We start from the raw sequence: 27,426 nt of genomic DNA, 5'->3' as shown, positions 1-27,426 counted from the left end.
TGAAACTGAATGACTATTGCTAAAGCCATCCATGCATTAAAGAATGTCAATGGGGCTTCCCTGGTGGCGCAGTGGTTGGGAGTCCACCTGCCGATGCAGGGGACATGGGTTCGTGCCCCGATCCGGGAAGATCCCACATGCTGCGCAGCGGCTGGGCCCGTGAGCCATGGCCGCTGGGCCTGCATGTCCAGAGCCTGTGCTCCGCAATGGGAGAGGCCACAACAGTGAGAGGCCCGCGTACCACAAAAAAAAAAAAAAGAATGTCAATGAAGGCCACTAACCCTCAATATAAGCAAGGTATGAAAGCCAGAAGGGGGCCTCCTTGGCAGTATTTAAAGGGACTCTCATCTCCTGCAGCAGGCAGGCAGAAAAATCTGAGGATCAAGGCCAGGATTTAAGTATAAAAGTAGCAGATCTCCATGAAGGTTGATATTTGACCTTGACAGTTCACCTACACTAAGATTGTGGCCCTGTTTGGGAAGGAGTGGGACCCTAAGAGTTATGATGAGGAATCTAAATCTTCATATTCTGCTAGACTCTCTGGGCCAAGAAAAAAGGCCCATTCCTTCTTGTTAAAGCCTAGTTCTTCCTCCTTACTTGAAGATGAGACAGAAGCTTCTACCTTGCAAAGCAATGTGCACCCACCCCCATAATCTACCACACCTCCCTTTGTAATCACCAGAAGAATAACTTAGGGTCAAGTCACAGCATAAGCCAGATGAGGGAGTGCAGGAGTTGCAAAGCAAGAAAAGGGGTTATACACCTAAGGAGCTGAAAGATGTAACCAAATTTTACTGTCAAGAGCCAGCAGAATACAAATGGACTGGACTCTTGGAGGCGCTGGATTAAAGGGGATGGAATATAAAGTTGGATAAAGGATAGTTTATAGATCTTGGAGCAGTAACCCTTGATGCAGGATTTAAGATCATGGCAAGAACTTTGGGAAACATGCCAACATTTTGGGGGCAAATGAAGGAGGAAGGAACTGAAGGGCTAGGAAAGTGGGCATATTGCACTGGCTACATTATGCATTGGCAGAAAACCTGTTAGCTTATTATGTTCTGTGAGAGAGTTCAGAGGACATTCCATTTACCAAAGAACATGGGATGTGCAGGGGACACTGGCATTGTTAAGAATCTCGGTGGTGGTTAACCTCTGTAGAATAGGACTGATTTGGGAGGTTGCTCTTGCAAAATTGGCTCTCAAATAGCACAGTGCTTGTAGACTTCTGAAAAAATAGAGGCCAGGTGGTAGCACTTAGCCATCAAAAGCAAAGTGAGCTCAATTATTGTAAAGAGTGGCAAGGTTGGGGAGCAGGGAGTGGCGTGACTCACGGAGTGCTGTGGAGATAGTTAATGGAACACAGCATCTCCAGGGTCAAGACTGAGCGGGCAACAAGGTTATTTCTCAATCTGTGTAACAAAAAGAAACAAAGGCTAAGGGCTACTGCTACTATAAAATGTCACAATCCCTTACTAAGTTTCTGGACCTGATTCAGTTTTCAACCCAAAGACCTCTGACTGAAAGCAAGGCTGGGTTTCATGAGTGAAGGACACTGCAAGATCAAAGGCTATCATAATGATTCTCCCAGTCCTTCTCCAGAGGGATCTACAGCCATCTACTTAGGGAACCATGTACTGAGGAAAGGGCAATATTCAAACACTCAAGAACTGTGTGTTGACATTGGTCCCTGGCTCACAGTAGGTCAGCTAAGTGTATGGACCTAACCAGTAGCTATTTCTCCAGTCTCTGAGTGTATAATTAGAATATGAGGTTGACAGAATCTCTATATTGGTTCCTTGACCTGTGAGTTAAGAATATTCATAATGGGAAAGGCCAAGTGGAAGCCTCTGATACTGTCCCTCCCACCATGGACAAGATATTAAATCAAAACCAACATTGCATCCTTTGGGAATAGATTAGTGTCAGGTCTGAAGACCTAAAGGATGCAGAGTTGGCAATTACTGCCCCATCCGCATTTAATTCACCAGTCTGGCACCTACGGAAGCCAGATGGACCCTGTGATATGACAGTGGACTACCACAAGCTCAATCACGTAGTAGCCCCAGTTGTAGCTGTTGTACCAAAAATGGTTTCTTTGCTAGAGCAGATTAGCCTGGTATCTAATACACTGTATGCAATCATTGATCTGCATATGGGATAAACAACGGTACAGACATATGATCTTGCCCCAGGGCCATGTTAACTCTCTCCCTCTCATAATATAGTGACCTGACTGGGCATTCCAAAACACCATACATTTCTCCACTTTACTGATGACATCATGTTAATCAGATCAGATAAGCAAGAAGTGCCAAGTTCATGTGCCTTGGTAAGACACATGAACTCCAGAAGGCGGGAGATACCTCTAAAGAAGAGTCAGGGACCTGCCATAGTAATGAAATCCTCCAGGTACATCCCCTTCAAGGTAAAGAACAAAGGATCATAAATAGCCCCTTCTTCCCCTACGGAGGAAGTACAATGGCTGGTAGGCCTCTCAGATTTTGGGCGTAGCCTCTTACACATTTGGCAATAATACTCTAACCAAATGTTTATTACTGTGTTCAAAACTTAATTATTTATAAATTATTTATTCATATAAACAATAATTATTTTATTCATTGTTTTGTGGGGCAGGAATCTAGAAAGTTCTCAGCTGGGTGGCTCTGACTTGGGTCTCTCAGGTATTGCAGTCAAACAGTGTTTGAAGTTAGAATAATGGGGGCTGGGGGAAGGAGTGGAGACCAGTGAGAAAGAAGAAAGCTGGAATAGCTGAGAGCTGGCAATACATTTCCCACCCACTGCCCCCCCACCTTGTCTCAGGATCTTTCCAGAGAGTCTCTCTATATGGACCAGGTTGGGCTTCCTCACAGCATGGTGCCTGGGGTCCAAAAGCGTTCTCAAAAAACCAAATAGAAGTTGCATAATCTTTTCTAAACCAGTCTCAAGAATCATGCAGCATTACTTCTGCTACTCTTCTTTGGTTGGAGCTGTCAAAAGTTCCCACTCATATTCAAGAGCAGGGGACATAGACGCCACCTCTTAATGGAAGGAGTGTCAAAGGATTTGGGGGCATGTTTTTAAAATGCCATAGTGTGATAAATTGACATCAGCACCAATTTTAGAAAAGTCTGTGCACCTGTGTTGACTCCACCACTTTCTACTTGCGTGCCTATGAAATATAATACGATCCATCCTCTCAGGAAAGGACTTTTGCTTTCTCCTTTTGCTGCTCAATAGCAACATGGAAGATAACAATGCTTTGTAGTCAAACTCCTTTGGACGCAAGGAACAAAGACTCACTCATGCTACTAAAGGTTGCCGGGAGAAACCAAACCAAGAGCAGGGACAGCAGCTGCCCCAGGAGCTGGAGGTGAATCCTCGTGACCTTAGCGGCAGGAGGTCTTGGAGTCCCACCCTACTGCTCTTGCATTTATCTCATTTGGCTATTCTCTACCTTTCAGTTTCTCCCTTCTATTCCTTTCTCACCTTCTGCTATCTCTGTGTCCTTTCTTTCCTTCTCACTTCTCCATCGTTTTTGCTCGCTTAGACCCCAAGTTAGCATCACGGCCTCTCCAGCTTCTCTCTACATCAAGGCTTCTCTCTACATCAGCTCTCACCACTGTCTTAATCTTCAGGAATTTCCTAGTTCAAATTCCCAGGAAAGGAATAATTTGCTGGTGTCAAAGTGGATTGTCTGTGTTTGGGTAACATCATTTTCTTATTTACTTACCAACAACTTGTATAAAGAAAGCTCAGCTCTTAGCAATTCAAGCTGGAAGGAAAAGGCAACCATGATTGGCATGGCTGTACATTCATCAGCAGAGTCCAATGTAGATGTCAACCTGCAAAGAATTGTGGATCAATTAAAATAAGAAAAGTAAAAGGTACTGTAAAATATAAAGTTATCCAAGAAGATGTGATATTATGTTTTTAAACATACATTCAAATGGATCCACAGATTCACTTTTTAAGTGTCAATGTATCAAGTTAACATCCTTGCTAATTAATCCATCGAATTGATATATGCAGATCAATGTTTTGTTTCCATGAACGATTATTGTTACTGTTCTTCCTTGACATCCAGCTACATGCTAGCTACATCAGGACCTCCAAGAGTTGAGCCTGACTCTCAAATTTCAAGAAATTAGATGTTCAAATGAATGCCTTGCTGATTAATATACAGATTTTTGCATTATATTTTTTGGATTCTCTTTAAAAAGGGGGAAACTCAGAAAGCATACTTTGTTCAATAATAAAGGCTTGAAAATGCATCTGTTTCTAACTGCATGTGGTACCTACTCAAATCTGTATTGGAAAATTACACAGTAAATGTTTCATAGGCTTTTCTTTTTCACTCATTTTCAGTCTCTCACAGTCTCTCACTTCTTAATCAATTCCTTTTTTCTCAACACAGACTGCATTGCCATCGAGCTATCAACTAATAATTTTTTTTTTGTTTTTGTTTTTGTTTTTTTGCGGTACGCGGGCCTCTCACTGTTGTGGCCTCTCCCATTGCGGAGCACAGGCTCCGGACGCGCAGGCTCAGCGGCCATGGCTCACGGGCCCAGCTGCTCCGCGGCATGTGGGATCTTCCCGGACCGGGGCACGAACCCGTGTCCCCTGCATCGGCAGGCGGACTCTCAACCACTGCGCCACCAGGGAAGCCCCAACTAATAATTTTTTAAGAACTCAGAATGGAAAGAAAAACCTAACCAAACAAATAAACAAGCGTAAAGCTTCAGGAACCTTTGTGCCTGAACCATTATGCTAAGACATCCATCCCTCTGCACATGGTGAGTTGAATTCAGATAGGCTCCTGATATGGTGATTGCAATTTTCTAATTTAAGAATTTTCTAAAATCTGAAATGAATTTCCTTTTTCTTGTCTTCAGGAAAGCCTGAAAATACCAAATCCAATAATGAGAGAGGTTTAATTTCCTTTTTGGTCTATGACACAACATAACAATTATCTGTGGGTGATTAAAGAAAATGCAGAAAGTAGGATGCGCTTAGTTCATACCAGATAAAGCCCCCGTGAAATGATGCCATCGTTGGCGTCATCTGCTGACATTCATGCATGATTCAGCACCTCTAGACAACAATTTGGAGGAAATCTGCTTCTCCATTCCAAGCCAGACTCTGCCTTTTTGCTAGAAAATGAAAGGATGAAAATTCCCAGCTTTTAAGGTTGGCTACCTCCTGTGACATCCAGCAACCAGAAGCAATCCAGAGACTCTGGTGTTCCTCTGCACTGTTCAGTGCATGGTAGACATGAGGCATCCAGGTGATTGACGGATTTCTCACTTGTCCTCTGGCTGCTTTTGCATCTGTTGACATAGCCTCGGTGTTTATATGCGTGATTAGGCCGAGACTTCCTGCGTCAACCACCCACAGATTGTATCAAAAATAATCAATCTTATTTGACTGCCTTAACATTTTGGCTATTTTAGTTGTTAAGGCAACCAGATCTGATGAAGTATTCACTCATCAATTTGATGTTCAGCAATCGTCTGTCATGGTTCTGAAGTTGGAGGGAAAAAAATAATAAACATCAACTGTCAAAACAGTCAATCCAATCATGAATTTCTCCCTGACACCAGAGACCATTGTTTCTCCTTTCCATTTCCCCTCCTTTGCCTCCGCCTCCTCTCCTGAGATCTGTCCCTCCCACAGGTTCTTTCCTCCAGCGATGCTGAACAGCAGAGAAGGGAGATACTTCAGGTTCACAAAGGCTTACATTTGCCTAAAAGGTTTCCCTTTACTTTGTTTTGATGTTTGATAATTTTTTGCTAAATAATCCTAAAAGGTCCTAAAAGGATGGATACATTGAATGTATGGAGAAAGTTATTCTGAATGGAGAATTTAAGCAGAAATGTCCTTTGCTTTCTCTTTCAAGATGAATTTCCATTTTCGGGGAGCACAGCTCCAATGCCAGCGACAGGCACCTGGCTTGCACAGTCCCTTCCTTTCCCTTGAGCCTGTTCCAGCCACCTTGGAACAGAAGAGCTCTGAGTCTGGCCCTGGTGTGGGATGTGGCTGACTCTCCAAGTTGGAAAATGTGTTAGTAATTACTTTTTACTGCTGTCTCCATTTGAATTTCCAGACTTCTCCCCCTCCTCCCAGCCTGCGTTTCTCCACCCAGCTTCCTACCTCATTGACTGCTAATTTAACCCTGGCTCCCTTCCTCCAGAAACATTTGACCTTGTGCAAGAACTTGGCATCAATTTCTCTCCTCCTGCTTCCCCAGAAAGGAAGCGCCGGACTAGGGTAATTAGCATCAGCAGGCATCCCTGTCAGACTGCCTGCCTGTTGTCCACTGGGCTCTGCCAGATACAACAGCAGCCCCCTTTTTCCAGGCAAAAGGGCAGTGGCCACTAGTTGCCATTTGCCGGGAGACCTTTTCCAACATTTTGCTTCAAGATGGTGTTACCAGGGATGTGGACTAAGCCCAATTAGCTTGTTTAGTGAATTAACCTACAGGGGAAAAAATGTATCAATAGAAGCACTGAAACTTCCTTAGCTCACATATCCCTGCTTTAGATTTGAAAGAATTCTATTGCTTTTTCTTATCAAGAAAGGTTATTCTATGTTGACTGATAATCTGGAAAGGGTTATAAAGAAACTAAGAGTTGTTTTACCTGCTTAAGAGAAGAAACTTTGCAATCACTTAAGAAATGCCCATTTCTTCCTTCTGTTGATAAGCTGATTACATACCACTTTTATCTCCCCGTTAATTAAGTCCCCAAGGACAATTACAGGGTATAGTTTCATAACTGAGATAAGAGTATATATGTACTTGAGGGCTTCCCCGGTGGTGCAGTGGTTGAGAATCCGCCTGCCAATGCAGGGGACACGGGTTCGAGCACTGGTCCGGGAAGATCCCACATGCCGTGGAGCAGCTAGGCCCGTGAGCCACAACTACTGAGCCTGCGCGCATCTGGAGCCTGTGCTCCACAACAAGAGAGGCCGCAACAGTGAGAGGCCCGCGCACCGCGATGAAGAGTGGCCCCTGCTTGCCACAACTAGAGAAAGCCCTCGCGCAGAAACGAAGACCCAACACAGCCATAAATAAATATAAAAATAAATAAATAAAAAATGTAAAAAAAAGAGTATATATGTACTTGAAAATAATGCACTTCAGTTTTTTAGAAATAGTCCCCAATTCCGTATTTTCACTAATTCAGTCCCACCTTCCCTTATTACACTGAATGAGTGGGTTTCATGTTACATGTTTGTGAATGTACGTTCTTGAAGTTTATAGAATAGAACTATCTTTGTAAAATGCCTTGTGTTATAGGGATTCAGTATAGAGCTAGAAGTTGGTTGAGTAGAGATGGGGATAGAAATTACAAATAGGGCCATGGACTCTACTCATTACTATACACATTCTATATCACCCAGACTATGAAGTTCAAAATACATAGTACAGGGCTTCCCTGGTGGCGCAGTGGTTGAGAGTCCGCCTGCCGATGCAGGGGACACGGGTTCGTGCCCCGGTCCCGAAAGATCCCACGTGCCACAGAGCGGCTGGGCCCGTGAGCCATGGCCGCTGAGCCTGCGCATCCGGAGCCTGTGCTCCGCAACGGGAGAGGCCACAACAGTGAGAGGCCCGCGTACCGGAAAAAAAAAAAAAAACATAGTAAAAATATACATACATATGTAAGTATACATATAACATACATATGTACAAAGTATATAGTACAAAATTGTGGATAAGACATCCTATTCCTCTATTTATTGGGCAGGAGGAAGTAGCAACTCTATGGGTCCCAAGTGACGAGGCCTCTATGTATAATATTAGGAGACGCACATCCAGAGACGGGGTTCCTCCATGTTGTTTCCACTTCTCAGATAAAGGAAAACTGAGACTAGTTCCTTAATTAAGCACAAGTTTTCAGTAATGAAGTACACTACCTACACCCAAAAAGAGCATGTGAGAGCAAGAACGCATGCTCCAGAGCTAAAGCCCTGGCTGTAGCTGTGGGACTCTCAAAGTATGGTTTTTAATAAGGTAAAAACTTGACTCTCATGCAAACATACAAAGAACACATGTCAAAATTCATTTAATCTATGAATGAGGGAAGCACTAGGATTATAATACTGGTTCAAGAATTGGAGAGACTGAATATATATCTATAGATAGAAAGAGAGAGAGAAAGAAAGGAAGGGAGGAAGGAAGGAAGGAAGGAAGGAAGGAAGGAAGAAAGAAAGAAAGAAAGAAAGAAAGAAAGAAAGAAAGAAAGAAAGAAAGAAAGAAAGAAAGAAAGAAAGAAGAAAGAAAGAAAGAAAGAAAAAGAAAGAAAGAAAGAAAAATCTCTCTAGAATTATATTTTCTACTAGACAAAAATCTATAAGTTGGGACTTCCCTGGTGGTCCAGTGGTTAAGACTCCAGGCTCCCAATCCAGGGGGCTCAGGTTCCATCCCTGGTCAGATAACTAGATCCCGCATGCCACAACTAAAAGAGCTCTCATGCCGCAACTAAGACCAGGTGCAGCCAAATAAATAAATAAATAAATAAAGTAAAAATCTACAAATTAACCTATAATTTCACAGAGTTTAGTACTAATCAATACTAAATAGTAAGTCAAACAAAGGTACATTCTGTTAGAGAATTAATCTGTGGTCTCTTATTAGATGAAGCTCCACATAGGGTTCTTTTTGCCTTATTTTCATGTTTGGGATAATTTTTCTTAACAGGATTTAGGGCAAATTACCTCAAATCTCTCTGAACCTCAATGCCTTTATTTGAAAAGTGGGAACAACAATATCTACCTTATGGGGTTGTTGCAGGATTTAAATAAAATTATGTATCTAAACATCTCCCACGACATGTCAATAAACGGTAATTCCCTTTTCTCCGTGTATTCCTTTTATTCCATATTATCTGACATTTTGCCAACCAGATCTCTTTTGATTGGCACTTCTACATGTTACCAAAATAATGGTAATTCATGGTTATAATGATCCTAAGACTCTTCACAGCCTTCTGTATCATTACAGATAAAATTATGTGCTTAGTATATTATTAATGTTAAGTGTAATTTATTATGCTTTACTTTTTAAAGTCATTATCCATGGAACTTGACTCAGTTAAAACAAAATATCCAGTTATCCAAAACCATATTTTCTAGATTATTAAGCATAAAAGAAAATTCTACCAAGTGTTTTTACTTGGAACAATAATTTGAATCCACAGGTAGATTTGAACAAACACGCTCTAAATTTTCTTCCAGCTCTAAGATTTTATAGTAAGTAGAAAAGGATACCTAAGGAAAAAATAATATGGAGAAAGGAGAGAGTTTATGTATTTTAGTCCTCAGAAAAAAAGAATACAATTGTATACTAAAAATAATGACTTAATGACTGTGGGGTAGCATTTTTATTTCTTTAAAAATATGAAATTATAGGCAATTTCAAATATATAGAAAATAACAAAACTCTCGGGTACCCAGCTTAATATTTAACATATCTTAATATTTATCTGTGTCTCCTTGAGATTGAAAAAGAAATAAGATATAGCTAAATTTCTCTTCTCATCCTGCACTCTCTCCCTTTCTCCACCTCCCACCCGACAAAGGTAATCATTATCCTGAAGTTGATCCATATCCTTATGGCAATGTTATATACCCAAAACACTATATATCATTATTTTGTGAGATCTGTAGACTTTACTCAAATGATATCGTATGCTATACGTTTTTCAACATCTTTTGTTCACTCACATTAGGTTTTTTAACTTTATCTGTGTAGATATATCTAGACCTACCTTACTTTGTATTCCAAAATGTAATTATTCTGCAATTTGTTGAACTGTTTCTTTTTTTTTCTTTTTTTAAATTTATTTATCATTTTTATTTTTTGGCTGCATTGGGTCTTTTGCTTGTTGCAGCGAGCCAGGGCTACTCTTCACTTCAGTGCACAGACTTCTCACTACGGTGGCTTCTTTTGTTGCAGAGCACGGGCTCTAGAGCACGCAGGCTTCAGTAGTTGCAGCATGCAGGCTCAGTAGTTGGGGCTCATGGGCTCTAGAGCACAGGCTTGGTAGTTGTGGCTCACGGGCTTAGTTGCTCTTCGGCATGTGGGATCTTCCAGGATCAGGGCTCGAACCCATTTCCCCTGCATTGGCAGGAGGATTCTTAACCACTGCACCATCATGGAAGTCCATCATATTGAGTTTTAAGTGTGATCTATGTGTATGTGTGTGTGTGTGTGTATAACCCTTTAATGGTTATATGCATTAAAAATATTTCCTCCTAGTATTGGTTTGTACTTTTAATTAATTTATGTAATATTATATATTCTTTTCACTTGAATGTGGTCCATTTTCCTCTCTTGAGTGGTAGTGTATACAGCAGTGGCTCTAGAGTGCATCCACATTACCTGGGATCAACTCATACCTCTGCCACTTACCACACAGGTTAGGGAAGTGAACAGTCTCTCCAGGCCTCAGTCTTTTATGACGATCACAGTAATGATGGCCTCCTAGGGTTTTCATGAGGATTACATAAGTTAGCATATATAATTTACTCAGAATACTGTGTGCACATAGAATAGCTCAATAAATATTGGCTTATTGTTATTTTACTTTTATGGTTTGTGATTTTGTGTCTCATTTAAGAAATATTTATCTGCCCCGATATAAAAAAATATTATCTTAAATTTTCCATTAAAAGTTTTTAAATGTTGCTTCTACATTGATCCATCTGGAATTTGTTTTTTAAGTGTGGTATGGGTAGGAAGTCTCTTTTTTCTCACATTGATAACCATTTTGTAGCAATATTTATGGATAGCTAATCTTTTTCTCATAACATTACCTCTATCAATGTATCTATCATACATTACCTCTATCATTACCTCTATCATAACATTACCTCTATCATACGGTCTGACAATGGGTTCTTGATTTGTCCCAATGGTCTATTTGTCAATGCTATGCTGCTTTAATTACTATAGTTTTATAAAATACCTGCAGATACATTAGTATGGGTCTTCCCTCCTTATTCTTCTTCAAAATGTCCTGTCTCTTCCTGGCCTTTTGCTCTTCCACATGAATTTTAGGATCAGGTTGTCAAGTTCTATGAAAAATCCCACTAGTTCACTTCGGTTTTGAGAGTCAATTACAAGGCTAGATTTTATCCTAAGAAAGTTCATTTGTACTACATGTCAGCAGTATGTTCTGTGAAAAGAATCCTGGACTAAGATTTGGGTTAGAATATCTAACTAAATGAGCTCCTTGGGACAAGTCCATTCATAACTCTAGGCTTCAGTTTCCTCATCTGTAGAAGAATCTGGACCATGATCATACAATAGCATACCTAGAACAATACTACTCAAAAAGTACTCCCTACAAGAGCTGCGTTAGCATCCCCTGGCAAAAGGATAGCAAATTAGATTCAGAATCTGAGGACAGTGCCCAGGAATCTATGTTTAACAAGCTCCTCAGGTGATTCATACATATGGCATGAATGTTAATTTTATGGGTCAACTTGGCTAGGCCATGGTATCCAGATATTTGGTCACACAATATTCTAGATGTTTCTTCAGAGAAACTTTTTAAAATGAGATTAACATTTAAATCCGTGAACTTTGAATAAAGCAGGTTACCCGCCACACTGTGGGTGAGCCTCACCCAATCAGTTGAAGACCTTTCTAGAAACTAGACTGACCTTCCCCTGGGAAGAGAGAATTCTAACAACAGACCATCTTTGGACTCAAACTGAAACTCTTCCCTTGGTCTCAAATCTGCTGGCCTACTCTTCAGATTTTGGACCTGCCAAGCCTCCATAATCACATGAACCAATTCCTTAAAAAATATATACACACACATATATATATATATATATATATGTGTGTGTGTGTGTGTGTGTGTGTTATATTTACATATTTTATATATCTCTTCCTCTTACTGGTGTGTTTCTCTGGAAAACCCAGACTAATACACACAGTAAAGTTTGAGAGGCTCATCCTCCAATGCACCTGGCATAACTCCACCTTTCATGTATGACCTGTCCAGATTCATTCATCTGTGGAAGAACTATGGCTAGAATCTAGGTCACAGGACACCCAGTTTGATGTGTTTTCTGCTGTACTCTGCTAGTTAGGGAAAATACCCTGTAACGAAAATAAACTGTTTATGTTGAGTGGGTGAGTTAAAGAGAGCAGACATTTTATTTCTACAATGAATTAATTTGAGTTCCATTTAAATAAGAAGCCCACCTGGTGATTCATTTATAAATTTCTATATGCTTGACAGAAAAAGCAGCAGCAGGGGACTGAAATATTAGAGCTAAACATCCATTTAAAGGTGAATCACTAATTAAAAAAGTATCTCTGAAATGAAAACGTGAGACAATATAAGCTTCTTTTAGCAAAATATTTTATTTCCCTACAGGATGTGTGTGTGTCAATGGAGCCATAGATGAAGTGTAGATGTAAGCCCTTGTATGTTGATTCACTTGGGCCTAGACAGCATTTAGTGGGAGAAATTACCCACTCAGGCCCCAGGGATGTGAGCGACCCCATATCCCAATAAGGGAGCATGAGTGAATGCAGCTCCAGACTTCATCCACTTCCTAGGAACACACCCAGATGTGGGGAGAACAGCTGACACAAAAGGATCTAGGCTTAGATCATTAGATCATAGGAAGAATGTCCACAGTGTAAGCATTTTGACGCAGTGGAATGTACTCTGTGGGAGCTGGATCTAAACTCCTACCCAGCAAGCCAATGACTTTATGGTCCCCACCAGGCCTCACACTTTGTTTCTAAATATATGAACTGATCACTATCAGAGAGATTTTGCTGACTTGTACTCCATGGTGTATTAGGCCTTAGCGAGTAATCCGTCGATTTAGAAAAAGGGAAATAAAAAAGAGCATCTTCCGATCAGGCAGATGTGTTTCCTCACCTTTGCGTGTTTCGCGCTTCACACAAAACACGCAAAACCATGACTACTTATAACAATTGGGAGAGTTTGCAGAGAGTGGAAGCTAATCCTCTCATGTGGAATATAAGCTTGGACACACGGACATTTATAAACCCTTTATCCTGACTGAAAAGTCTTTGGTGTTTTCAAATGGCTCTGGGTTGTCTGAGGCTGACTCGGGGCCTTGTTAGAAATTTAGCATCTCCTCGGGCACCACGCTCTTGCCAGGGTAGGGAGCCTGCACTGAGTCAGTTGGGGAGGCGTCAGGAACATTGCTTGAATATTTATAAGTGAAAATATATTAATAGAGCTTAGAGAACCTCTATCCCCAAACCTCCAAGAGACAAAAGAAATGTCCAAGGGAGATCGCTGACTAGAATTTTTTAAGCTATTGATATTTTAAAATCTTTTTTAAATGACACTTCTCCTCCCAGCAACTGAACGGGGAGTTTCAAATACACACTGCCCATTCCCTGCCTTTATCACTTGTCCTCTTAGGGACCCTGTTGGGAAACTTTCTTTTGAGTGCATGGGACCTGACTCTCCAAAGAGAAAGCGACAAAGCCGGTGTGTTTCACAAATGCACATGCTCTCGTTAAAATAGATGTCCCTTCTCCCAGAGAGCCTCCCATAAACGCATTTTCATTCTCTAACTAAAATGTAGTGCAGCCTTTATTCCACAAAGCCAATTTGTTTATGTTTCCAAGTTCAATCACAATCTATTTGTAAAACCTATTTAGAATCAGAGTCACATAGCCAGAAATGATCATGCTCTAATTTCCTTATTAGAGAGATTCTTGTTGCAGCTGGCAGCCTGATTTGACTGCTCCCAGGGTTTGCAGCGACGTGTTCTTACCCTCGTTTCCCAATTTTGTTCTTCATGCCTTTTGTTCCCCCACCTCCAACATACAAATATCAAGCCAGAAGGAACAATTCCCGACATTGTTGCTTAAATGGAGGTGAAATAAGAGACTGCCACCTTTTCACCTGTCAAGAAATTAACAAAATTGGGTTACTCACAATATCTGCAGGAGAGAAAGGAACGAAATGTTCACAAAACACACTATGAAAAGAAGGATGCTTTAGGATTCAGGTAAAATGTCGATTATTTCAAAGGACTTGGGGGGAATGATGTTTTCTGGATAATTGAATCAGAATTAAACAGAAAGCCAATGCAACATTCAAGAAAACTTTCTTCACCTACTCTTTCTTACAATTTTTTCTTTATAAAATAGGTGAGTTGATCTTTATGACATAGCAAGATGTCTTTTCAAGGTAATTTAACAGTTCTCCAACAATGCAGGGTCTTGAAGTGTCTCTGTGTCTGCATCAGTTAGTGAAACCTTACTCATCCTTTAAGGTCTGGTTCAAACATTATTTTGTAAAGCTTTCACCAACTTCTCACTATTTTCCTGATGTAACATAGTCATTTGTTTTACACAGTATTATAGACTCCACTAGTTCAGTCAGAGGATGCTATGAAAACTGCAAAGATGTTCCCATTTTGCTTATAATGATGGTTAAAGTAATATCATAAGGTTCACCCTGTAATAGATTAAAATGGCTCAGAGACCTTGCCTGTTATGTCTCTCAAATTAAACTGGACTGAGAACATTGTCTACTAATAAGTAAGTGTCAAATAAATATGTAACACTTGTCACTCAGCACTAAGCTTGTTTTCCAAAAGAGTCTAGGGTACAGAGGATCAGGCAAAATGACATATTCCAGATCTTAAAAATGGAGGTTTACTTTGAATTGGGTGATTTGACGCCACTTGAGGTCATATATTAATTTGCCTGAACAGCCAACCTAATGCAACCTCTTCACTCATGTTTCCAAATCTCTTTGGGATTCCTCCATCATTCACCCAGACTTTCTCTTTTCCTTTCATCCACTATTGAAATACCACCTGTTCAATAAACACCTTAAGACACACGCTACTTATTGCCCACCCAATATTCATTCATTCTTACCTTTTTTCCTTAATAACTGAACCTTGAATTTATCCAAGGTGTATGTGTCCAATTTTCCAGATTCCCAGCAATCAGGAAAGCCTAGATGACCAAGTTCTGACCAAGGAGATGAAAAAGGACTTCACTGGGTGCGACGCACAGGAACTTTTCTGAGAGACAATTTCAGCTGGCGTGCTCTTGGGCCCTGTAAACTTTATCTTACCTTTTCCCCCCTTCTTGCCTGTCACCTACACTTACTGTCTGGAAGTACAACAGCCATTTTACAATGTTAAGGATGATGAAACCATAGGATTAAAGGAATCTGGACTCTTGATGACATTGCTGATTCACACGAATCTTGGACTGCCTAACTCTGATCTTCCGTGGCATGAGAACAGTAAACTCTTTTCCTGTCTAAGCTATCTTTTGTTGGGTTTCATTACTTGCAGCCAGAAACAGTCCCAACAGACACACCCTTCTTAACCCACTGAGAGGCCTAGAGTAAATTTGCCTGGGACTTTCCCTGTCCAAGCAGACAACTCCAACATTTCCTATTTCGGTCACCATGCTGCAACCTCCCCTACAGTAATGCTTGACAGGCATTTCAGAGAAAATGGCAATCTACATCAATGAAACTCCCAGAGATTATCAAGCCCTCTTATTTTTAACTATTTTTAGGATTTCCAGATAAAATATTTTTATTTGCTAAATCTAACAGCTCTACCCTTTTGGGGTGTGGGGGGGAACTGTCTCAAATGTTTTGTATGTTTTCCAAATATCTTGAACATTTTGTAATTTTATTATTTTCTGCATGTTCTGTGATTACTACATTGTGCTTTCTATACAATGCTCTTTACTGATGTTTACCCATGTGTTTCCCCTATATTAAGTGGTTCCAATCTGCTGAGTTTTATATGTGTATCTGTATACACACACACACACACACACACACACACACACACATTTTTCTCCTCTTGTCAATTGGCACTGCTTTACTGTCAGAATGCCTGTCTATAGCATTTTGACCTCGCTTATCCAATTTACTCTTAAATCTGTTTTTAACGTGACTATGCAAGAATTTGATCTAAAATAAAAATAGATAACTCTAAATAAGGATTTGCAGGACTAATCTATCAATAAAAATGATGAACTTTGTGATGTTTATTTTGACTACTCAGAGAAATGTTTCTGGCCTCTCGGTTCTTGATTATGTTTGGTTATAATACCAGTATATTCAAATGCTCCCTCGATAAGAGAGGTGCGGCTATGTAAGATTGGCTCTTTAAATATTTACCTGTTCTCGTTGTGTGTATGCATGCATGCATGTGCATCCCTGCATGCACACTCGTGCATGCACACACATGCACACGCGTGCACACATTCAGTAGTTATTTGACAGTTTTTGTGCCCTGAAAGTCCATGCATCTGAACGTTGTCTGTGCTAGTGTTTAAGCTCTTAGATGACAGGAAATCATTTTATTGAATTCACTTGACATCCCAGCACCACTGGTCAGCTGGGATTAACCGTTGCTCCTGTTGATGTTACTATTCTATATATTCTTGCTACTTAAGCAAAGACCAGCAGCATAGGCGTAGACAGGGAGTTTATTCAATGCAGAACCAAAACCCCTCCCGGACCTACTGAATCAAAATCTACATCTTTAACAAGATTCTCAGGTGATTCCTATGCTCACTGATGTTTGAGAAGCATTGATCTAGAGCAACAGTTTTCCAACTTTAGTGTGCATCAGAATCACCTGGAGGGCATATTAAAATACAGATTTCTGGGCCCAGCTTCCAGAATTTCAGACTCAGTGGGTCTGGGGCGGGGGCTGAGAATTTGCTTTCCTAACATGTTCTCAGATGGTGCTGATACTGCTGGTCTTTGGAACACAGTTTTGAGAACCACAGCTCTAAAGGAAACCGAGTGGCAGAATGGGCAAAAATTCAGTGGCTTAATAACCAGAAGGTCTGGATGTTAGCTTTTATTCCTCAACTGGCCGTGTGACTTTGAGAAGCTCTCTGTGCTCTCCACGGCTCTTTTTTCTCATTGGTAAATACGACGGTCTGAGGATCAGCTCAAGCACAGCACTTGTCTTCTCAGTTCTGTGTACACGTCTCCGCTCTGCACTGTCAGCTCCTTGAAACCAGGAACCATATTTTAATTATCGTTTTATCCCCAATGAGACCATAGGAGTCTCTTGGTTGAATGAGTGAGTAAATGAGCAAATAAAGAGATGAATCCAAGATGTAAGATACTGGTTGTGAAAACATTTTTAAAACGAAAAGTAGTTTTATTACTGTCGTATATGGTACCTAGTTCTTTTAAATTGTTGATTAAACTACTAGAGTTTCAAGAACACAGAGGATTATAATAATAAGAACAACAACAGCAACAACTAATACTCATGGTGATAATATTGGATTAGATGCAAAAATAATCTAACTGGTGAAGAATACATATCCCAGATGTTGAATCCACTAGGCATGGAAACTGCAAGACTCGAGGAGGCGTGATCTGATGAGTCAAGGGAGATGAGGGCTGGAGCAATTAAGCCAGACTCAAGGCCAGCCAAAAATTCTAGCAAACTGGCAGCTAACTCCTGCTTTAAGGGTGGTACTGCCGCTTGGGTGAGTCAGAGGATTTCTGGGAAAAGGACTCTGCGGTTTCAAGCTTAGCAATTCAGCGTTCTCTTTTGGGGCTTGGAGGGGTGAGAGGTGATGCGAGTGGAGAGCGAGCACGGTACAGGCTTGTCTGCATTCCAGCCCTCCCTGTGCACAGCCCCTCTAGGCTCCTTGCATGACCTCAAGGTGCAGTTCAAAGCTCCAAGCCAGGGCTAGGCTCTAACTCTCATTTTATAGGTCCTGTGACCTGGCTTAGAATCCTTCCGTTCCCAGTGGACCAGGTAAACAGGGTGTGACACTAGGAAAGTGTACAACTTCCTTGTTGCTTTAGAAACTGTTCAACTCTCCCCGTGGGCCACAGCCTTACCACGTCTGATGGCAATAAAACTAAGAAGCAAATGTTTCTGCCTGTGCCAAGAGAACGATGCTTGTAGAAAGGAAAATTGGATCAACAGCTCTATATGTAAGAAGCTGAACTGCCGGATGCGATCAGGGACCTAGAATATCATTTTATTAAGAGGGAGTAGATGCCCTTGGTACTTGAAAACTCAAATTTGTTTCCTCAAGAAGTTTTCATTTTCCTCTGCTATGTACATCTGTTTCTTACTTGCTTGCATTCATTTAAAAAAAAAAAAAAGAAAAAATGCAGCATACAACTAGGCTACAATGTAATGGGGTTTAATTAATGTTTGGGAAGTATTTTGAGTTTCTTTGATGAAAGATGTTGGCTGCCACTCAGCGTCTTACAGCACAATTTTCCTGCTGGTTGTTAAGGTTTTAAAGTGAAATAAAAATTCAATTGGATTTGAAACACTGCTGATGGGTGAGCTTTTATTTAATAAGTTAAAGAAAATAGCACATTACAATCACCTAAGCATGTGAGTTTCTCTGTAACATTGCTAAACTATAACCCAATATATCTCCAGAAGAAAAAAAAAAAAAAAAGAAAGGTAACAAAGCCCAGGAAAGTAGGTGTCAGCTTCCTACCAACAGATAATTGTAATGCCAATGTGGGTACCTGAAAGAAACACGAATAAAATGACCAGGAGTCAGTACCTGGTGTTTCAGGCAATTTCTGTAGGAAAGTTGAGCATGGCTACTATTTGAGTCTGCATTTGAGCTCAGCAAGGAACAGAACATTTAAGTAGAGCCAAATGTGGGTATAGCAGATATAAACATCTACGTATTTATGTATGCAAATTAGTATAAACATTTGATAGGCTTCAAATTATTTTCAACGGCTTTTCCTTCTCTCTGATGACACTGAAATGTCACCGTCTTCAAGCACTAACACTTCTTCAAGTGTGGCTCAGCGACTTCCCCAGAGTATACTTACTCTTATTCGAAGCACAGTTCTAACACGTTTGGTTAGCTGGTTTCTGAAGCCATGGCATTATCAGAGGCAAGAAATTAGATAAGGGAGTAGGGCTGCTAAGAAGGATGCCCTGATATCACCAAATAGTGACCGAGACATGCTTGCCAGGTATTTCATCCAGCAGTCATTTTAGGCTGTACAATGTTCACCTGTATACACTATCTGCCCCGGTTAGTCAGACGGCTGGGGAGCCATCTACAGTCAGCAATTCTTTGTCATCCACTCGCATCCTGTGTGAGGCACTGTCCTATCATTCCAGGGAAATTCCTAGCTTTCTGGATCTGTGCCCTGTTAGTAAACCCACTGGGCAGGACACAGCCCGCTCGTCATAGCGTGGGTGGTGCATGATCAAGGGCATTGGGAGTAACTGCTGAGCAGCCATTGGATAAGGATCTATTGCACGTGGCTCTGAGCCCTGCAGTTCAGGGCACTGATTTAATGTGTAGGTTCTGGGTTCAAATCCTCATTTCCTAGCCAACCACTAGTTAAGGAACGCTGACCAGTTACTCGTTCTTCCCGAGCCTCAGTTTTCTCATCGGTAAAATGTGAAATATAATGGGACCTGACTCAAAGGGTTGTGAAGAGGATCACATGAGATAACATAAAGGAAAGCACTTAGCACCTCTACAGAGACTGATATAGGAGACACTTAAAGCTGGAAGAGATCTTGGCAGTCAACTTATCCTAACACCTCATTTTAAAAATAAGGAGGGTGGGCTTCCCTGGTGGCGCAGTGGTTGAGAGTCCGCCTGCCGATGCAGGAGACACGGGTTCGTGCCCCGGTCCGGGAAGATCTCACATGCCGCGGAGCGGCTGGGCCCGTGAGCCATGGCCGCTGAGCCTGTGCGTCCGGAGCCTGTGCTCCTCAACGGGAGAGGCCACAACAGTGAGAGGCCCACGTACCGCAAAAAAAATAAAAATAAGGAGGGCTTCCCGGGTGGCACAGTGGTTAAGATCCGCCTGCCAATGCAAGGGACACGGGTTCGAGCCCTGGTCCAGGAAGATCCCATATGCCGTGGAGCAACTAAGCCGTGCACCACAACTACTTAGTCTGCTCTCTAGAGCCTGTGAGCCACAACTACTGAGGCTGCATGCCACAACTACTGAAGCCCATGCTCCTAGAGCCTGTGCTCTGCAACAAGAGAAGCCACTGCAGTGAGAAGCCCGCACACTGCAACGAAGAGTAGCCCCCACTCTCCACAACTATAGACAGCCTGCAGGCAGCAACGAAGATGCAACGCAGCCAAAAATAAATAAATAATTTATAAAAAAAAAATAATAAGGAAAATGAGTTCCAAAGAGGTAAAGGTCAACAGCCAAATATTGGCAGAACAGGAAACCTGATGGAAGAAAAGAAAAACAATTGCATACCTAGTCTATACCAGGAACATCACATCTACTATCATTTTTGATCCTCGAAAAGTTCTATAAGGTATTGTTTTATCTGTTTTGCAGAACAAGAAAGCTCAGAGAGGTTCAGTAAGTGGTCAAAGGCCACACAGACAGTGTGTGCTAGAACTGGGATGCAAACCCAGGTTTGCTCGATTCCAAAAGTCCATGTCCATTCCTCTTTACTCTGTGTCAACGTATAAGGCAGGACTCGTACTTTTTTGGTAACCTATTTGACATTGGATATAAAAATGCTTAAAACCCATCAGAACACTCCTGAGCTATTATAAGGCTGGGTGAGATTTAATTGTATCCTAGAGGTGCTCAATGGGACATTCACTTTTTAGCTGAAAATCCCAATATCAAAATGTTTCTTCCTAGCAAAGGCAGAGAAATATGGCTCTTTTCACAGCCTCAATGTGGCAGAGAATGCTAATAGAGGAGAGGAACACAGGGCATGGAGGGCATGGTTGGAGCAGACAGAGCCGCAGTGCCATGTAAACAAACCCAGAGAGAGGTATTTCTTGGCAATTAGAGGCAGATATATTGCAGAAAGTACTGAGGGAGCCAATCTCCATAGAGATCAACAGACAAAGACTGTATTTAAAGGGAAAGATGAGAAATACATTAGCAGAGATGGAGAAAGATCTCCAGGTAGTAGCAGGACCCCACAAGGAGCCAGCACCATTCCCACACAGGCTGCCTGGGACGAAAACAGTGCAGGGGCTACAGCAAGGATCAGCAGAAGGTGAGAGCAGAGAAGTCCTGACCACATGTAAGCACCACTATTCCCTTAGTCACAGAAGGGATGGAAAATTTTCACTGGTCCATCATGTATCTTTTGTAGGTATGGTTGCAATTTATCGCACGGGATTTGAAATCACACCGCTGGGTTTGAATCCCAACTTCACCACTTGCCAGCTGTATGACCTTGGACAAGTTATTTAACCTCTCTGTGGACCTCAGCATCCTCATTTATAAAGTGGGTCCAAAAACTGTACCCACATCATGAGGCTATTAGGAGGATTAAATAAGTAAGTTAGTACCTAGATGACACTTGGAATAATTCCTGGCACATAGTGAGAGCTCAATAAATCTTAGCTGTTTTTTTTGTTTTTTGGGGTTTTTTTTTGCGGTACGCGGACCTCTCACTGTTGTGGCCTCTCCCGTTGTGGAGCACAGGCTCCGGACGCGCAGGCTCAGCAGCCATGGCTCACAGACCTCGCCGCTCCGCGGCATGTGGGATCTTCCCAGACCGGGGCACGAACCCGTGTCCCCTGCATCGGCAGGTGGACTCTCAACCACTGTGCCACCAGGGAAGCCCCTTAGCTGTTATTTTTATCTCATACTGTTGCCTAGAGGATGAGGTAGAATTCATGCCTGGCATATAGTAAGTAATCAATGTTCATTTTTATTTTATATTTGTTTATATTTATCATTCACAAGCATAGTAAACATTTACTGTTGAATTCATAAAGTCCCAGGTTGACCCATTTGGTATAGTTATAGATAGATATCTGGCCTAGGTTGACCCTACCACCAAGATCCTAGTACACAGAGAAGGCAACTGGGCAAGTACCACTGTCCCCTGCTCCCCACCATGGAGAGGGATGTTCTAAAAGGAGGATTTCTGTCTGATGTCCACAATGTAATCCACTGATGGGAGATGCTGGTGTGGTTTCTTTTTCTGATGATGTTGGCAATTAAAGGGCACCAACCACAAAGCAGCTTTCAGCATTCTCTTCTGAGGAATCATCTGATTAAAAGCTGTCACGGGGCTTCCCTGGTGGCACAGTGGTTGAGAGTCCGCCTGCCGATGCAGGGCACACAGGTTCGTGCCCCGGTCCGGGAAGATCCCACGTGGTGCGGAGCGGCTGGGCCCGTGAGCCATGGCCGCTGAGCCTGCGCATCCGGAACCTGTGCTCCGCAGTGGGAGAGGCCACAATGGTGAGAGGCCCGCGTACAGCACAAAAAAAAAAAAAAAAAAAAAAAGCTGTCACGGATCCTCTTCCATAAACCTCTTCCAAAATTCTCCCAAAGAGAGTAAGCACTGACCTGCTAATTTACTGGAGTGAGAATGGAACCCTTCATAATATCAACAAAAGGTACTTTATTTTAAAGGGTCATAACTGATGCTAATGCGCAAAAGCTGAGAAAAGTGAGATTCGTAAAAGTAGCAGGAAAATATACTGAGTGTCTTTGCATCAGTCAACTGACATTCAGAATGAGGTTCACCCAAAGGTCACCCTCTGACCAGTGATTTACACCGGTCTGAGTTAAATAATAAAGCAACCACGGGGAAACTCAATGAAAAAAATATTGCTTCCTCTGCTGCCTGACTGGGGGGTGGTGAACGAAGGAATGTGATTCCCCAGAGAAAGTAGGAGAATGTGGGGTGCAGGTTGAGAGGGTGGGGGGGAGGAAAATCAGGTGAAAATGGCTTCGCCTTAATCGGAGAGGTATTGAAATTATCAAGAAACAAAGGAAGACTTGGCACCCCGAGGTCCGTGATGGATAAAGCAATGTGCTACCCTGTGAAGAATAAGACGGCAGCACAAAGTGTGCTGTTTCTGACTAGCTCTTCAAACCTACTGAATCGTCAGCCCAAAGGCAAAACACTTATGATACTAAATAAACCGGACTTAAAATGTCCAGTGTAGAGTTTATTTTATTTTTAAAAGAAGCAGGTTTGTATTCTCAGGTCCTGTTCATGTCTATATAGTTGCTTTGGCCGTAGCGAGTGACCTGACCAGTTGATGCAAATGAACCAGATCAAATAAGAAGTCTCTTTGGTGAAACTACTCATTGGAGTTGAGGTGCACACGTCTCTCAGAACCTTCACACAGGTAGAGATAGCACGTGGCCAGCCAGGCTGTCAGCCCATTCACTCAGGCAATCTATGAATCCCTCTAGAAGATTCCACAGGGTACAATCTGGCTCCAATGGAAACCTAATTTAAAGTGGTTCCCAGATGACCAGCCTGGAGCCATCCTGTCCCCAATACAGAGAATCCGGGGGCTGCACATCTTTAGTCTGACATGACTATCAGGCACTTTGATTCCTCCTGGCAGGAAAAGCAGCAGTGAAATTTGTGTAAATCCTCCTTTCGACATAATGAAGCATTCCATAAACGGAACATCTCAGGACTCAATTATAAAAGCCAAATTGCTATTTTACTCACTAAGATAAATAGCTACGGCCTCATCAATCTTGCCCTTTGTAATTTACCTTATCTCATGGGTACGTCACAATAACTCTATGAGGAAAACATTTGTTCTAGTCAGGTATCTATTGGTCACAGGTAACAAAAGCTCAATTCAGCCCAAGAAAACAGGAAGGAATGGAGGCTGGGGGGATTATTGTAAAGACTTCTTTTGGAAGCAGGATCATGTGCTTAGAGGGCAACGATGCCCAATTATCAGGGTCTAAGGTGAGAGGCAGACTGCCAGACAGGAGGGTACAAGCAAAGCCTTACCCCCAAATAATCCTAGTATGGCACTATTATCTCCACTCATCAGAAAAGAAAACTGAGGCACAGAAAAGTTAGGAGGGCTTAGTCATGTAGCTGGCAAGAGGCTCTAGGCTTTCTGAGGGCTTGGGTGTTATATTCAGACAGGTCTAAGTTGAAATCCTATAGTTTGCTTGCTGTTGGACCCTGGACAGGTTATTTAATCTCTTTGTGCTTCAGTTTCCTCACCATCAAAATACACTGATGTCAAAGGTTTATTTTTAGGATTAAATTAAATGAGACAATTGATTTAACTCATATAATTTAGTGCCTAGAATAGAACAGCAGGCAAAAAAATTGATACTAGCCTTTCTGTCACCTATGAAACCATGTCCTAAGCTGCACCACAGTTTACCACTGAATGTGATGGGTACTTTGCTGTTCTTCCTCCAAGTCTATGTGTTGCCACTCCCAGACTTCCAGCTCCATGGGGACAGTGTCTCACTCCTCTTGCATCCTGCCCTGGCTGGCTGAGCACATTGGCAGTCTCTTCAAAATCTTGCGGGAGTAAACTGCTGAACCAGTTCACATGTCACTCTCTTCCCCACAAACCCCCTAAGGACCACGCACCATTGTTGTGTTTCATTGTGTCTTTCTCAGGTCATCTGCATCTCTCGAGTGCCAACCTGGTTTTTTCTTTTCCCTTCTTTCTGTCTTTCATGCAGCTCCACCTGGAGGCCAATGGCTTGAGTTTGTCAAGAAGACAAATTTATCACAGGAGAAAAATGCCCTCCATTCAAGGAGGGCTGTTCGACTTCAGATGACTCCAGATGAAGAAAAGGAGTCCTGAATTCTACTTCCTGGGTATGTTATCAGGGAATTTCTCTGTTGGGATGAAAGGGGAGGGAGAGCAGGAAATCTTTATGCCAAATGGGGAAATTTGGGTAACATCTAAAGTGGAGGACTACTCCCAAAGCAAGTCCAATTGACCCTTGAACAGCATGGGTTTGAACTGTGCAGGTCCGCTTGTACATAATTTTTTTTCAATAAATATGTTGGAAAAATTTTTGGAGATTTGCAGCAAGTTGAACAAACTCACAGACAAACCACATAGCCTAGAAATTTCAGAAAAGCTTAAGAAAAAGTTAGGTATGACCTGAATAAATAAAATATAGAGATATACATATAACATACAAAATATAGGTTAATCAACTACGTTATCAGTAAGGTTTTTGGTCAACAGTAGGCTATTAGTAGTCAAGTTTGGAGAGAGTCAAAAGTTATACATGGGTTTTCCACTGCATGAGGGTTGGTGCCCCTAACCCCTACATTGTTCAATAGTCAACTGTATTAGAATTATGAGTACAAATAAAATAAGAAGTAAAGAATTGCTTGCCTAAAGATGACCTCACATTATTCATCTCACAATCATCCCCCAGTTATTTTCAAAGTTGATATCAATAATGTGCTCCAAAAATCTTCTAGACAAGGTGTTAACTTTGAAGAGAGATATTCCACAAGGATGCATTAATGATAAGACCAGGAAGGGAAAGGGAACTCCTATTTGACAAATACTTTCATGTGTCTGCATTGACCTAGGCACTTGTAATACTTCATTCCTGCCCCCTCCCAACCTTGCAACATTGGTAATGTTTCAGTTTTACAGATAAGGAATACCAAAGATAATGCCCTCAGATTATGCAATTAATAAGGGATGTGCTGGAGCCCAGCAAGGAGGCTGCTACATACAATATACCAGGTCAGTCTTTCTTCTCAAAATTGCTCATTTCTCTTTTTCATGCTTCAGGCAACTCAGCTTGACCACCACTATCTGACAGAGAAGATTGGTCCCAAAAACATGACCCGCTAAGAGCAAGAAGAAGGAATGGAGTTGTTGTTTAGGAACCAACCATGACTGACCATCACTCATAAGGAAAGATTTGCACCTACTAGTTTGGAGCTATTGAAAGATCATTCTGATAAGTACAAAATTATTAGCACATGGGTTTTTGGGTCAGACCGAACTGGACTCTACCCTTTACTAGATGTCCTTGGGCAAGTTACTTAACCTTGCTAAGTCTCAGATTCCTTAGTTTAAGAGGAGAATAATAGTGGTACCTACCTCGTAGAACTACAGTAAAGATGAAGTGCAATAGCTTGTAGAAAGTGTTCCTTGCTTAGGAAAATGCCTGGTGCATAGCAAGTACTCAAGAAACGTTAGCTATCCTCAGTAGTGGATAATTTTAAAGAAATAGGGATTTCTTTGTCACAGAAATTGCTACAAGAATGATAAAGAAGAGGTTCTTCCTTAATGAAGAAATGTGAATCATTTACGAACAGCACACATTTGCATGTAAACAATAATGAGATAATATCCTTAAATACAGTGTGTTTCTCTAAAAAGTCTGAACATACTACTTCCCACTGATTCTGAACCCCACTGTGTTATTTATTTACATTGTTAAATTGCTTAGCAACACCTGTTCTAGGCTTGAGTAGAGATATAAAATTTCAATCAAGAATAGGACAAAATACCACAAATGATAAATAAATATACAACTACCATATTAAAGACTAAACATGAAAATCACATTTATTTTAAAGTATCTTCCCGGGATTTTGACTTTCTGTAAATTCAAATGGTTCTTCCTATGCCATGTGTGAGGTGAGGGCTTGGTGTATTGGTGGAAGTGGAGGGGCATCGTGGGCAGGGATGGGTTTCGCTCCTTTTTTTAAAGCAAGTAAGGGATTTAATTGTCTCATATGACAAGTTAAGAAGCCTGGGGAGGCCAGTACAGTGCTGGTATGGCAGCTAAACTTGTCTGCCAGGTCTGCCATCCTTATCATGGAGCTTTTGTGTCCCTGGCATCTGATGCTCTGCCCAAGAAGTCTTCCCAGAAGATCTTTAGTCAGAATTGGGTCAAAGGGAATCTGTCTCCCCATGAGTCTTGGAGCTGGGGTGTGTATGTGTGCTTCTTGGGAAGGAATGAGTCTCTGTGCTCCCTGTTCCAGAAATTAATCCTGCTCTCTTTCCTTCCTTTCAAACCTTGACTAGCTCAGCAACGATAGAGGGGAGAAAGGTGACCGTGATAAACTCTCCCTACAGAAAAAGATAGAGACATTCACTTATTATGTTTTCGAGGACACGAATCCAGTCTTTGCCTCAGTTACTCTGTTGAGCAGAGTAACTCATGAGCTGCCAACACCTACAACATGCTGAAATTTCATCGGCTACCAATATCCCCCAGCCAAGGGTAATATTCTCAGCCTTCTGATAACAGCCTTTCCTACTCTTCACATGTCCATCCTATTTGCCCCATCTGTAACCTCCCCTGGAGGAGCTCTTATCATTGGCACTCCATTTTAAATCCTGTTTTCAAACAAGGTAGGAAGAAAAGAAATAAGCAAATGTTAGGTTTTACGATTGACTCAAAAGACCTTAGCTAGGTATTCCAACATGAATCTCAAAATTTTTGAGGGCTGATCACTTGGACAACTACTGCAAAGACTCCAAAGTTGCTTTCCGTTTCAGGTGGAGTATTTTCCATGGTATATTCTTTTTGTGTCTGTCTCTTTTTCTCCTTCTTGTCCTCCTGAATACTGAACTTGGGATCAAGAGACCCATCTCAGGGCTTACCTCAGGTCTAATTTCTAGCATGATTAGTTTGGAGTCTAGAATAAATCACTTTACCATTCTGAGTATCTATT

At 41.6% G+C, this 27,426-nt stretch overlaps 1 long non-coding RNA gene across 1 annotated transcript; it reads right to left on the bottom strand.

Moving 5' to 3' along the window:
* Positions 1-13,577: 13,577 nt before the first annotated feature.
* Positions 13,578-15,294, bottom strand: LOC113619338 (uncharacterized). Its single transcript, XR_003432368.1, has 2 exons — positions 14,903-15,294; positions 13,578-13,916 (listed from the first exon to the last, which is right to left on the bottom strand). It is a non-coding gene; the product is annotated as an uncharacterized LOC113619338 (long non-coding RNA).
* Between the last annotated feature and the right edge of the window lie 12,132 nt (positions 15,295-27,426).

The sequence above is a fragment of the Aethalodelphis obliquidens genome, unplaced genomic scaffold (assembly GCF_003676395.1).
Source record: "Aethalodelphis obliquidens isolate GAN/ISIS:26980383/991018 unplaced genomic scaffold, ASM367639v1 scaffold1, whole genome shotgun sequence".
NCBI classification, from domain to species: domain Eukaryota; kingdom Metazoa; phylum Chordata; class Mammalia; order Artiodactyla; family Delphinidae; genus Aethalodelphis; species Aethalodelphis obliquidens.
The sequence above is the reverse complement of the archived record's forward strand: the minus strand, read 5'-3'. Positions and strand labels throughout refer to the sequence as shown.